Here is a 12,500-nt window from a genome sequence, read left to right as displayed (position 1 = left end):
CAGCATCCAAAGGGTAGCAATAGGGTTAATCACGCTGGCTGATAATGAGTCTGTGGAAAAGGAGAGAGTGAGCACGTAATGCGCCACTTGTTTTGATTGGTGTGGTTGTTCGACCATGAAGAATCCACGTTTTGATTAGATGCAAGGCTTTAAAGAACCGCAAACGCAGCGTTTGTTGAGTCTCGTCTCGCGTCGCGAGGCCAAAGTAGTAGCGCGCAAAACGCCAGATTCCGGTGCAAACTGGACCTATTCCACTCCATTTCATAGTCAGCATCTGGTCCGCGGAGGTTAATCGCAATCGGTGTGGCCTTAACCGGCACTACCCCCTTCGCGTCTGCGTCTTTCTATTTAGTTCGTTACATAAATATCCCTTGAGGTCGTCGAAACCACCACCCAAAAAGCGATCTGAGGGTCTCTACGCGATCGGAATTGATTGACGCAGTAGCACCACGTAGCAGCCGGGCTGGCGCTTCATTGCCGGACCACAGAAATGGAGAGTTGGTTTTGGGTTTGCCATATGCTCCAGGCAGGTTCGATGCACCCCAGTGCTCTGGGGTGCAAAATGACGAACCGATGGATAGTGGTGGGGTAGCAGTAACACAAGATCATGCTCGCCATTAGGCGCACCATGTAGCCACGCCGGCGACGGTTGGCGTGGACTTTCGAAACCACCCAGAACTGGACTCGCACACCGGTGACCCCCTACTACGGTTACACATCATCGAGAGCCACTGATGGAAAGATCTGGCACGCTTGAACCGTTAAAAGCGTGCCCATGGATCAGGTGGAACTAATCTGAGGCGTGAAGGTTTCGGTTTCGCTGTTCATATGTAACCATGACACCTAAACCATCACCACCACCCCAGGCTACTACATTTCGCGTCGTTTGCATGAATGGCTATTACAAGGATAGTTTGTGTACTATGAAATCCCTTTAAACTGCGCTGTACGGGAGAATACAAATTGCATAGAATGTCTACTTCAATCATACTTTTACTAATTAAACACTTAACGATTGCCGGAAGGTACTGGCCGTTTAAAGTGCCATTACATTCCCAAAGACCTTTTAGAAAGCTAGAAAAAATCCTAGCTAGTAAACCAGTCCTCTCTCTCTGAGTTCTGTTCCATTCAATGCTTGTTTACCAATCGAACTGGCGATCGTAGGAAACTTGTTGTTGCAGCAAACGAAACACGATCTCACGATCTGGATTTCCTGCTTGACGACAACAACGTTGACTAGCAGCACTGTGCCAATAAATTTTCTCCTCATCATCGTCATCCTCAAACAATCGCGGTGAGGGATCAGTTCATACGGGACCATCGTTTAGAATACTCAGTAAATGTAATTCTAATGAGCTGCACACATGGATGCATTGGTGCGCGAGCTGGTACCGCCTCTTCGAAAAGAGCTTCAGCCCGAGATGGGGGCACGACAAGCGATCATCAGGTGCAGGTGCGCATCATCTGAATTACAAAATCTCACGATCAACTGACGGAAGCAATGGGGGCCAATGAGGAGAAAAAGATGTATCCACCATCACGACAAGGTGTTGGGACCCCTAGCGAGCCCGCAGCTCATGTGAGATAAGATTGTTCAATAGACCCAGGTCAAGGTAGCGGAGTCTCTTCGCTGTGTCTAGCGCGCTGCTTCCAATTCAATTTACGCCGGTAACTTCTAGCCAGGATGATCGTTCCATTGTCTGTGCACTTCTTCGCGGCTTACGATCCGGCTTCCGAGTGATGTCATCTCATATTGCTCTGCTCAGCTGTTTAAGCGCACCATTGTTGGCATTAGTGCTAGCAAATAGGATACAATTCGAGATCAGTTGTGTCAATCTTCTTCTCAATCTCTAAAGGCACGTGGTTTATGATTGTTTCTCCCACCGGCATGTACAGCATCCGATGGCAATCGGATTGAGTTCCGTCGTATGATCAATTATGGCTCTCGGCTGATAAATGGGACCCTACGAAAGCTGGCAGCAAAAAGCAAAAAAAACCTGTGAATTTTAATCCATCTCGAGAGAGCGAGGAATTCCCCTGCCGTGTGCACATTCGCGAACTCTCTATCCCCACTTCGCGGGATGGATGAACCAGTCAGCGCGGTTTCACCTTCCCAAAAGAAACTTCGAAAACATCAGGTTTTTGGAATGAGACGTCGCAGTTTCGCTGGGTGTTGGTGCGACGTAGGTGTCCATCAACTTTGATCCTATGAACCGACAAGCCATGTCCTTGGATGATGGATGGGGCTTTTACAATCCAGCCCCAGGCCAGTTCTATAGTTTACACCATCGCTTTCGGATTGAACAAAAACACATCCTCATTCCAACACGTTCCCATATCAACAACAAGCAGCTCTTAACGTTCTAGCATACCGACAGTGGCAGCAACAAAAAAAATCATCCCCCTCAGCTATTTGTGCACATCATCTAATTGGAGCCATTTTTGACTATGTAATTGACCACGTCGCACGGGTTGGTGGGCAGTAGCTCGGTCAAAACCCGTTGGCCCGAATCGTCAAACGTTTTAAAACTTCATTAGCCCACCGCTAAAGCCGTAAACAAATAGGAAAACCGGCTTTAACCGCTACTTTCGAAGCAGGAGAGAAGTCGCGATAAATAAAAATCCCGATGGGGTTTTGCATCGCCGGAAGATGTTGCACAACACGATATCGAGCCGATGGTGTCGCGGGCGAGCGCGAAAGTGCACGCAATGGAATGGTGCGTGAAGAGATGGCAATTCTTATAGCACGCGATCACACGGCTGCTATTTGCGTAGGTGTCCCCGTAAAGTACTCCAATGTGGTCGCTTTGGACAAACGGTAAACGGTGGAATAGCACAACGACGGTGCAAAATACGCCGAGGGTCGCGAAAGCCTTTCACGGAGCAACACCACCTAACATGGCCAAGTTTATTTGTTGCCTTGGAAGAAATGCAAAACAGATCGTAGCTGAGAGACACTTTTTGCTATCTACGCTACCGTTTAACCATTAATCACATCCACAACGCCATTCACAAAACATACTTTCTAGTTTTGATATCTGTCACACTACTGCACTGCGGATTTCGACTGTCGCATTTCACTTAAGGTGTACACGGTTTATTATAAAGCAAACAGCAAACCAAGTTGCTCACGAATCTGCCGGAGCCACAGCATGTGAACCGTTCGATGGCGCAATCGAAACTGAACAACGTGGAATTCAAGTTCCTCTAGAGCTAAAGTTGGCGACTCCGCTCCGGGCCCGATCAACACGACGATCGGCACACACGGTGCGAGATAAGGGTGGACACTGTGGAGGTGCACTCCGTCGCCTGAACACGCCTGTACCGGACGGCAAAACTGTGGAGATCTTCGACGACCCGAGGGCTCGAGCCTCGTTGCTTCTCCATGAATGAAGCATACCGGGTCGGCCGGTGAGGCTGCGAATCTCGAATGAATGCATTCTTGATGGAAGGCATGCGGTACCGGGCAGATGATGGTGGTAACTGGATGGCTCATTTCACAACGGAATGACCTTGCATCGGAGCATTGCAATGGAAACACTAATGTCGTCAAAAGTGCAATAAACAGTTCTAATGGGCAACCTCATCATTCGCAGTCAGTATCCGCTCTAATGATGTATCTATGTAAATAAAATGCGTGATAATCAATGAGAATGGGAGAGTGAAGTTCAAGTGCATATAAACGATCTGTTTGATACTCTTCATCTGAAGGCATAATGCAAATGGCAACGTCATGATTCCGCTAGATTTCGCTTGATGATCCCATGGGCTGCTTTCTTTAATATTCAAATTTCGGACGCACCAGCTGCAGTCGAGGTGTTCCGCATCCGCCACTGGCTTGATGAACACACATAGTAGCCATCGTTGTGTTGTTGCTGAAATCTGGAATATTCCAATCGAGATCGATGCACCGATAAGACCAAAGTTTCCGAAGTAAGATCAGAAAGTTCTTCGGTGTCCTTCGACCTTTGTGAACAGTCAAACTCAACAGAGGAAAGGTCATTCAATGGAAGGCCCGTATGTTGGCAAGGAACTGATGGATGATGGGTCCTGACGATCTGATGCATCACGTGGTCAGGAGCCGCTAAGGATCGCGTTCGCAGAGCAATATGACTGAGGCTAGCTGGTACAATGGGATGGGGATCCTGTTGCTATAAAAAGTAGGTCAACGCCGTTACCAACGTATTTTTTGAATTTGAATTTGAACTGAAAGCTCAGTGAAGCAAGAAAATCGTTTCAAGTGTCTTGAAACACGACAAAATTATCGTTTTTTATTGCGTTTCTTTCGTTTATTTGAATTTGCCGTTACTTTAACTCTTCAAAGAGTTGTTTCCTGTTATCATTATTATCTTTCTTCCTGTTATCATTTTTGTGCGTTCGTTTATGGAAACGACTTTCACCAGCTCAAAATCCGTCGTTAAAATCCAACTATCATTGGGTTTGTTGGAAATAGTATAATTTTTCATGTAAAGAGTAACCCTTCCCCCGTGATTTTGAAAATAAGGATATGGGGAAGGGGCTTCAAATGTCCTTTTAATGGTGTATTCTGCTATGGCACGGACCGGATTCTCGGAACTGGTAAATGCTATCTCCTTCAACACAGTAAAACTGTCCTCGAACCTGTGCGTTCACCCAGAACCCATCAGACACACAGCCAAGTCGTTGTTCGTTACCCTTATGTCCTCCATCCTTAACGGTTTCTGCACCATCTCCGTCATCGATTGCACTGAAAAAACTGTGGAAAATGCTGGATTTTTACGAATAAGATCACTCAACATGCATCTGGTTTAGGAATGTGCCATGTTGAAATGGAATATTTTTCCGCATTTTCAGAAGAAACACCTTTCCAGGTACAGCAAATAAGATTTCGTTTGCACACCGTACACGCAGCGATTCCACAGAACATTGAGCCGATTCGTGAATATTCTCTTTTTTATTAGCTCGCTCCTGGTAGCGGCCTATTGTTGTAAGGATACTCGAGGGCAGCACGTGGTTCCCCGCATGTGCGCATGTGTTTATTTAAGGATGCGACCGGGCAATTGAAATATGCTAATAGACGGCCTTTTGATCAGCACCGAACGGCCCTAATTTTCGCACCAACTTTACGTCGGTACGATGTTTACCGTCCTAAAACAATCCGAAAGCGTGCTAAATATACATAATCAGCGTCGTGGCAGCATTTTGCGTAGGCGGAGGGTTAAATCGGAATCGATCTGCGTAGTCCGTTTCCTAGAAACCACCTCCGAGACATCCGAGACGACAGCTTCCGATGATTGCAAAGCACACGGCAGAGCAGAACGATTCGAAGTATTAACAACCACAACACTACATGGACCGAGAGGCCTAGTCACCAGCCTTTGCATACACGCCCGGAAGGCGAGTATCCCGTTTTTCTACACCGGAACCGGGACTGGGACGAGCTCATCTCTGCTGCGAGCACACGTTGTTCCTGGGTTGCTTCGGTTGACATGTTTCCAATGCCAACGGGAGCGCATTGGAAAATTGGGTCAATGTAACGTGTGTTTGGCAAAAACGGTCTCATCTGGACGCAAAGCCGCTTTTCCTCCTCCTTCCCCTCCTCCTCCTCTGGCAATCGTTTGCGCGCGTGTTCGGTGCTTATTGTTGCGTTGTAGTGTACACTCCACATCCTCCCCGATGCCATTTTCCCGATTTCCCGATGCTCGCTCTCCCGAGTTTGTGCTGTCTCTCTCTCTCTCGCTCTCTCTCTCTGTTCACACCTACCGCGTACGATGGGATTGTACGAAGGGAGGCCGTTGTAGTAGGCGTCCTTGCTGCTTCGTCTGCTCACCTGCTGTGCTGTTGCTCCCTCTTCACGGGTTGATAGCGCTCGCGACCTTGATCCCACAGCACCCGTCGTCCTGCATCAAGCTTGTTTCCCTCATCCTAGGTCCACCATTCGCTCTCCCCATACCCCTCGACTGTACAACATGACCGTCGATACCGATGGCCCCCCGATACACACGGAGACAGAACGAATTTCCGCAGCCTACTGGCGTCGGCGTTGTGTGCGTTGTTTGCTTGTGTTTCGTGTTCCGTGCTCTCCTGAACGGAAATGGCACGAGGCACTTTCGGGGAAAGTTTTCGGTACGCTTCCTTTTTCCTCTCTCTCTCGCTCCGGGTCCCTGCTACCGACCGAAAGCTGGATGATGATTGCGAGTTAGATGGACCGAATGATACATTTACTATATCCACCTTCCCTCCCGTCCGGGTATTCGGTTCCATTTGGTAGCTGGATGGATTTCAGTAATAAAAAAAATCCTGTATCTCCGTCCGCTACAAATCAGCAAACTGTAACAGAGCAAGGCTCTCGGTCCCGGGACGAAACAGCCCCATAACTGCTACCTGCTGGTTATGGTTATGTGGCCATCGTAATCGTACGAAACCACCGGAAAATAGCATAATCGTGTACAAATTAGTTGAATTTTTAATCCATTTGGGAACCGGCATTCGGTGTTCGACGACCTCTCGAAGGTGAATGCCGTTACTTTACAGGTTCGGTCACGTTACAGCCCGTGCCCGGGACAGATAGAGAGTGGAGAGCACGCAGTTTCAAGATTTGCACAGCGCAAAACGGGGGTTCAGCACATAAATTGTAGATTAAGCAGACGTTGCGTGTGATTGGGCCTTGGTTTCGGGTTAGAAGTGGCTTCTGGCACGTGATGATATCCACTCCGCAATCCACTGTTGGTGTTGGCCGGACCGAGATATGGAAACGACATTTTAATGCAACACACATTGGAGCAAGGGTTGCCGTTAAGTTAGATAAGTCGTTACAATTCGGTGCGCGGTCGCAGTCGAATCTCGCTTAATCAGTTGACGCCGTATACCCCCGGTGAATGTCCTTCTCTCGTCGAAACACAATTCGACTGTCCGGAAGGTCTACTAATCAGTTTCTTGGTAGGAACGGACTCTTTCCTACCCCGAAAAACCTCACCGCAGCACATTGACGTCATCTGATGAAATCCTTCGGGAGAATGGAATCCTCTCCGGGTCCAGGGGTATCGATTTCAGAGGATCTCCCCTTTCACTATCAGCCATCGTGGCCGTTCGTCCTCCTTCGGTAAAGCCCGGTTGTGCTTTCCGGGAATCTGACCAAATCGGGCAGCTCACCTTACATCAATCATGCCAATTGACATGCTTCCGCATGATTTATGCGGATTTTGTTTTCCACGAGCATATCGGGGTTCCAAGTCATTAGAGACCGACCGAAACTGGCATCATCCCTGCGAGAGGAAACGTATCGAACGGATCCTCCTAATGAGCATACCCGCGGTCCGCAGGTCCCCCCCAAAAAAAGGGAACTAAATTCAATGCTTTCGAAAGCTGAGGAGTTTCGAGATCGTCAACATCTGGGTTAGGTCACACGCCCGGGACACCATATAGCGTCCGCTGCTGCACGCTTGAAGTCAAAATCCAGAGAAGCCGATGCCGCAGCATGTTGTAAGTCCTTTTCACTTTACGCCGTTATCGTCCTCGTCGCCGTCGTCGTCTTAGGCAAGACACGCATAACTTACATTTTATTCATTTCTCTGGGGGAGAGTCCGGGGAAACCGAAAAGGAAATTTGCATGTGCCGGTGGTGGTGCTTGGCAGAAAAGGGGTTGCGAGGGAGGGATTAATACTTTGTCCAAAATAAACCTACGATGATACTTTAGAACGGTCGCTCCTCAGAGACTCATTTTGGGGCGGGTTGGAGGACAAGGAAGAGAGGTTCAAAGGAGGCAAAAAGAAAGGAGGAACGTGAACGTAAAATGCGGAAAACTGTTGCTCGGTGGACGGGTTGCCTCGAGATCCCCGAGACTGACGATAACCGAAAGCAGCGGAATGGGGGATATCGCTCTCACGCGTATGACTCCAAAAGGACGTTGCTCTCGAAGCTTTCCTCGAGCCAGCCAATGGACTACACTAGCACACACTCTCACGCTCTCTCTCTTCCGGTGGAGCCGATCGGGAGTACTGTGCCGTTCGGCCGCCGACGACGACGAAAGGATACCGACGAAGCCTTAAGCATTCCGAGCTGGAGGAAATTCTATTTTCGTCCTCGCAGCCGTGTCGCAACGAGCTGCTGCGAGTCGTGCTGTGCCGTAGCGTGTGAAACCGTAGAACAGAACAGAGCGCCCGTTATATCCTCTCCTCGTGGTGTGACGCGCGGTACGGTGTGGCCACATGCCACCAGCGCCGAAAAGCGCTGAGCGAATAACCTGTGAAGTGGCGCTGCCCTTACCCCCGCGCATAAAAAGCTTGGTGGCGCAACAATAGCAGCAGCAACAGGCGAAGCAACAGTTAGCTAGGTCCAAGGGCCCGACGGCACTGGCAACATCGACGAAGGCCGACCAGGTTGCTCGTGGATTTGGTCGGAGTTTTCGGAGTTTGCTGGTACCTACCGCTCGATGAAATGTGTTGAGATTGAGCAAATGAACGTTGAGGCTGAGCAGCGACACCAGCTGCTGCTGCTGCTGCTGCTGCTACTACTTGCAGATAGCTCCACCATATTATGACCAGGATCTGGAGTTTCCCAAAGCCAAGGACGTTTTACGCGCACACGGTAGATGCAGATGATGTTGCCGTGTGCCGTGTGTGAGTTAAGAATTCTACCTCGAAGCAGTCGATAAAGTGTGTTTTAAGTTAGTTCGCGCGATGCGATAGTGAGTTTACTAAAAACGCTTTTAGTATAAGTGAGACTCTGTGTAACTGACAGTTGAAGGCAACTAAATTTGAAACCTTCAGAGTTTGCCTCGCTTGTGAAGCGCCGTTAGTTCTGCCACGAAAAGCCACAAAACCTGCCCAGAACCAGCGACACGACAGCGCATAACGGTCGATTCTTTCGCTCGAGCGCATGGTTGTTTTGTTCGACGAGGGAAGCATAAAGCATAAATATGTAATGCTGTTGCTGTTGCTGCTGCTGCCTTTGCTTCTCGCGTACGGTGGAGTCACGCAGCAGGAGACGGGGCAGTAGGACCAGAGAGAGGGAGAGAGAGAGAGCCCACGAGAGAGAGAGAGTGAGAGAGCCCGAAGCCCGAACACTACGATCCCCATCCCCCGGTGCAAGGACACGAGCCTTCCTTCCTTGGTGGAAAGTGAAAATTTTCCTCCATCCAGTCGTAAGTCATCTTCCGACCAGCGCGGAACCCAGACCAGACCAGATCAGAGTCCTTGGTCGCCGATTAGTGAGTGCGTGTGTGTGTGTGTATCTTCTTTGGTGGTCGGATTAGGAGCATCTTCCACCATCATTATCATTATGCTCACTCCATACCAATCCACGGCCATTCGGTTATCCTTTGAGGACAGTTCAATCTCGGAACAAACTCGTGTGTAACGACGTGTGCAGGACACAGGACAGGCCAGTAGGCCAGTATCAGGAACCACATTATCGGGAGTGGAACCCCTTTCTCAGCTCTTCGTGCGTGCCTCCACTGTGTGTGTGTGTGCCGTTTAGTGTGTTCATGGTGTCCATTTAAATGCTGCTCACGGTAGTGGACGTGGTCGTGGATGAAGGAGGTGTCTCTTGCTGTCACCTGAGAGGGCAGGTGTCACGTTCAAAGATTTCTGAAGGGTAAAGTAACGCGCTCTGCAGCCCACACGTTGCGTGTGTTCACGTTTGGTTCACAGGACACAGCTTGGTTCAGTAAAGAAAGTATCAGAAGCTGTAGTTCCAAGGGGGAAGAAAATCAGGAGCTCACAAACCCACAATCGCGCACTCGAAAACCACCTGTCGATTGCAATTAGAGGCTCTTATTTCGAGTCTGCGGGTTCGCCGTAAATCTAACGTAAGTTCAATCGAGCCGAGCATTAGCGAGGGAAGGGTGGCAAGGTGAAAGCTCCTGGTTCCTGGTGCTCATCGGGGTTCACTCCATTATCAACGCGAGTGAGGATTTTAGAACCACCATCATCATCATCATCAGCATCAGCATCCCAACTGTTGCTCGTGGCTTTTAAAGTAGTTTCCATTTAAAATCATTTACTAGAACTGTTCTCTCTCTCTGTTTCGCTCTCTCTCTCTTCGTGGCTCTCTCTGCCGTGGTTCACAATTTTGAGACCTCCACAGTATTGAAATGTATTTCGCCACGTGGGAAGCCTATTATTGGTGAGGCAGAAACCAATAGAACCACGAGATTGGCCAATCCGAAGCGATTGTGGCTTTGATGTTGCCGTCAGTAGATTGAAATCCCAATTTGCACACCTCTCTCTCTGGGTGTGTGTGTTACGCGAGCTCATCCTAGGTGTCTCCGCAGGCCCAGTTGTTCCGTTGACAGTGGCCTATTTTCCCCGTGCAGGCACAAGGTTAACCCCTGGCGGCTAGGGTTGAACATTTCGCATTGTCCTTGAGCTGCGAAAACGGCGATGCGAGAGTGTATTGAGATCTAATATTTGCGCAGAAGTTGTTTCAGCTCCTGCGGGGGATGATAATGCTGCGGATTCTTTGCAGTATCAGTTGGCGCATGTAATCTTTTCAATCTTTTTTCCTTCAACCATTTAATATGGTGCGGGTACTCGTCGACTGGGAAGCCTTTTCGAGTATTCAGTAAGCATGCTACTTGAATGTAGCATCATTCTGGTGTCTGTTCCCGGAGATACCTGTGAGATTGTCTTCCTCAAGGACTCAATCATTTACACTCGGGGTATCGGGCGAGGCAAATCTGCTGGAACACTCCCACTGACACCAGAAGAGAACCACCAAGAAGCCACCGAATCTCGCCACCATCATTAATCATCCCTAAGTGTCACGATCGGGAACGGATGCTACTGCTTGCGCCACGCGGCCAGGGGCGTGGAATCGAGTTTGGAATTGAGTGATGCCAGCAAGAGTGAAAGTATTTTGAACCATCCGGAAGAAAGCAGCAAGAGTAAGGCAAGATTAAGGCTACGGGACAATGCACTACAGAGAGAGAGAGAGCGCGCGCAGGCTGCTGATTGGGGAAAAAAGATGGGTTGTGGCTGTGTCGTCTTGCTGAAACGTTGATTTGATTTGCTGGCAGAAAAGAGCTTTAGTTTAGGGCAAGAGATGCTTATTTATAGCGCGCCTCACCGGATGTGGCCATCCCGAATATGGGAAATGGTCAATATTGAATTTTGAATTGACCAGCGCGTCCACTAGCATGTGGCTTTGAGTTTTTCTTCTACTTCTTTGTTAAGCTCCTAGGCAAATGCTGTGTGGTTCGTTTGGTCATTGAATAAAAAACCCGATTAATAAGATCAGAGCTTGCTCGGAAAATATCTTTTTTGAATTAGCTTTGCAACCGCACCCCGAACCTGACCGTGTAATGATCTAATCAATTCATCGTTCCCGGGGCTGGGCGCTGCCAGTTGGTGCCAGTTTATTTTCAGCCTAAAATGTGCCCAAAATGTGAGTTTGATTGAATTTGGATCGTCGTCATTGTTCCCCAGGAGTCGCAACGATGGAGCTCATCCATGGCTTGCTTCGGCTTCGCTTCAGCTACATCCTTCCCAAAAATCGACGGAATGATGGAAGGAAGTCTACGTCGATGACGTAGGCTCCGCACGATGGAGCAAAGCAAGCGGGGAGTAAGGGTTGTGGTGGGTGGGGTTTTTGGGATGCCTTTCACACACACACACACATGCTCTCGCTCTCTTTCTCTCCTAAAAGCTCTTAAGATCCTGTAATTTCGGAATTTCGGTGCCTTATTTTCCACCCGTTTTTCCACCGTTTTCCTTCGGTTCGGTTTTAGTCGGAACCGAGATGGCATTTTCACTTTCTTCTTCGACTCTGGCCAAACGGCTGACGGCAGCATCGCATTACTCGGTACTGACGCCCTGGAGCTAAAAATAACTCAAACGGAGTGTGTCGCATGCTGAACAGCCACGCCAACCAACGTCCGTGACCGTAGAACCGACACCGGCGTGTGCGCCCGTGTGGACATGTTTCATAATCCGAATCAAAAGGTGTTGAATCTCCGTCTTGGCACCATCCTGTGTATGGTTTTTGATAGATAAGCAAGCAACGTATTGCAGAGCTAGCTTAATAACTTGTCCTCAAATCCTGCTCCGAAAACGCTTCACTTGATGTACACCGAAATCCAAAACAAATCCGACACCGGTTCAAGGAGCCATGGTTAGGATATAGGAGAACCAGGAGCCGGTCGATCGGTTGATTTAGTTTTACATTCTTTCGATACCGAACCAAACTACATTTACTGGCCTGCTTGCTGCCAACCCGGACCGGCAAGCCCATAAACCGCTTTAATGGGCCGGTAAAACTGAAGTCGCTTCTGCTAAACGGCATGTTTGGTGCCGCTCCTTCCCCGGTTTTGGTGCCACACTGCACGGAAGGCCAGATTTCGGTGCTGCAAACATCGGTTTCGCGGTCGCCTGACGAGCGCACAAAACCGCACCGTGGCCGGACCATCGCGATCGGTGATGGTTTCGTTCCCTTTGCACACTCGTCCTTACAATCCTCGCCGGGAGCATAAATATTATTTTTATGCATATCAATAAAACGGACCATTTTATTAACAAGCGAAT

At 49.0% G+C, this 12,500-nt stretch overlaps 1 protein-coding gene across 1 annotated transcript in view; it reads right to left on the bottom strand.

Moving 5' to 3' along the window:
• Positions 1–3,260, bottom strand: part of LOC125949799 (facilitated trehalose transporter Tret1-like) — a 5,752-nt gene extending 2,492 nt beyond the window's left edge. The window contains exon 1 of the mRNA XM_049677155.1: positions 3,023–3,260. The gene's annotated coding sequence lies outside the window, so the exon portion shown is untranslated. The remainder of the gene's footprint in view (positions 1–3,022) is intronic.
• Between the last annotated feature and the right edge of the window lie 9,240 nt (positions 3,261–12,500).

Source organism: Anopheles darlingi, chromosome 2 (assembly GCF_943734745.1).
Source record: "Anopheles darlingi chromosome 2, idAnoDarlMG_H_01, whole genome shotgun sequence".
Classification (NCBI taxonomy): domain Eukaryota; kingdom Metazoa; phylum Arthropoda; class Insecta; order Diptera; family Culicidae; genus Anopheles; species Anopheles darlingi.
The sequence above is the reverse complement of the archived record's forward strand: the minus strand, read 5'-3'. Positions and strand labels throughout refer to the sequence as shown.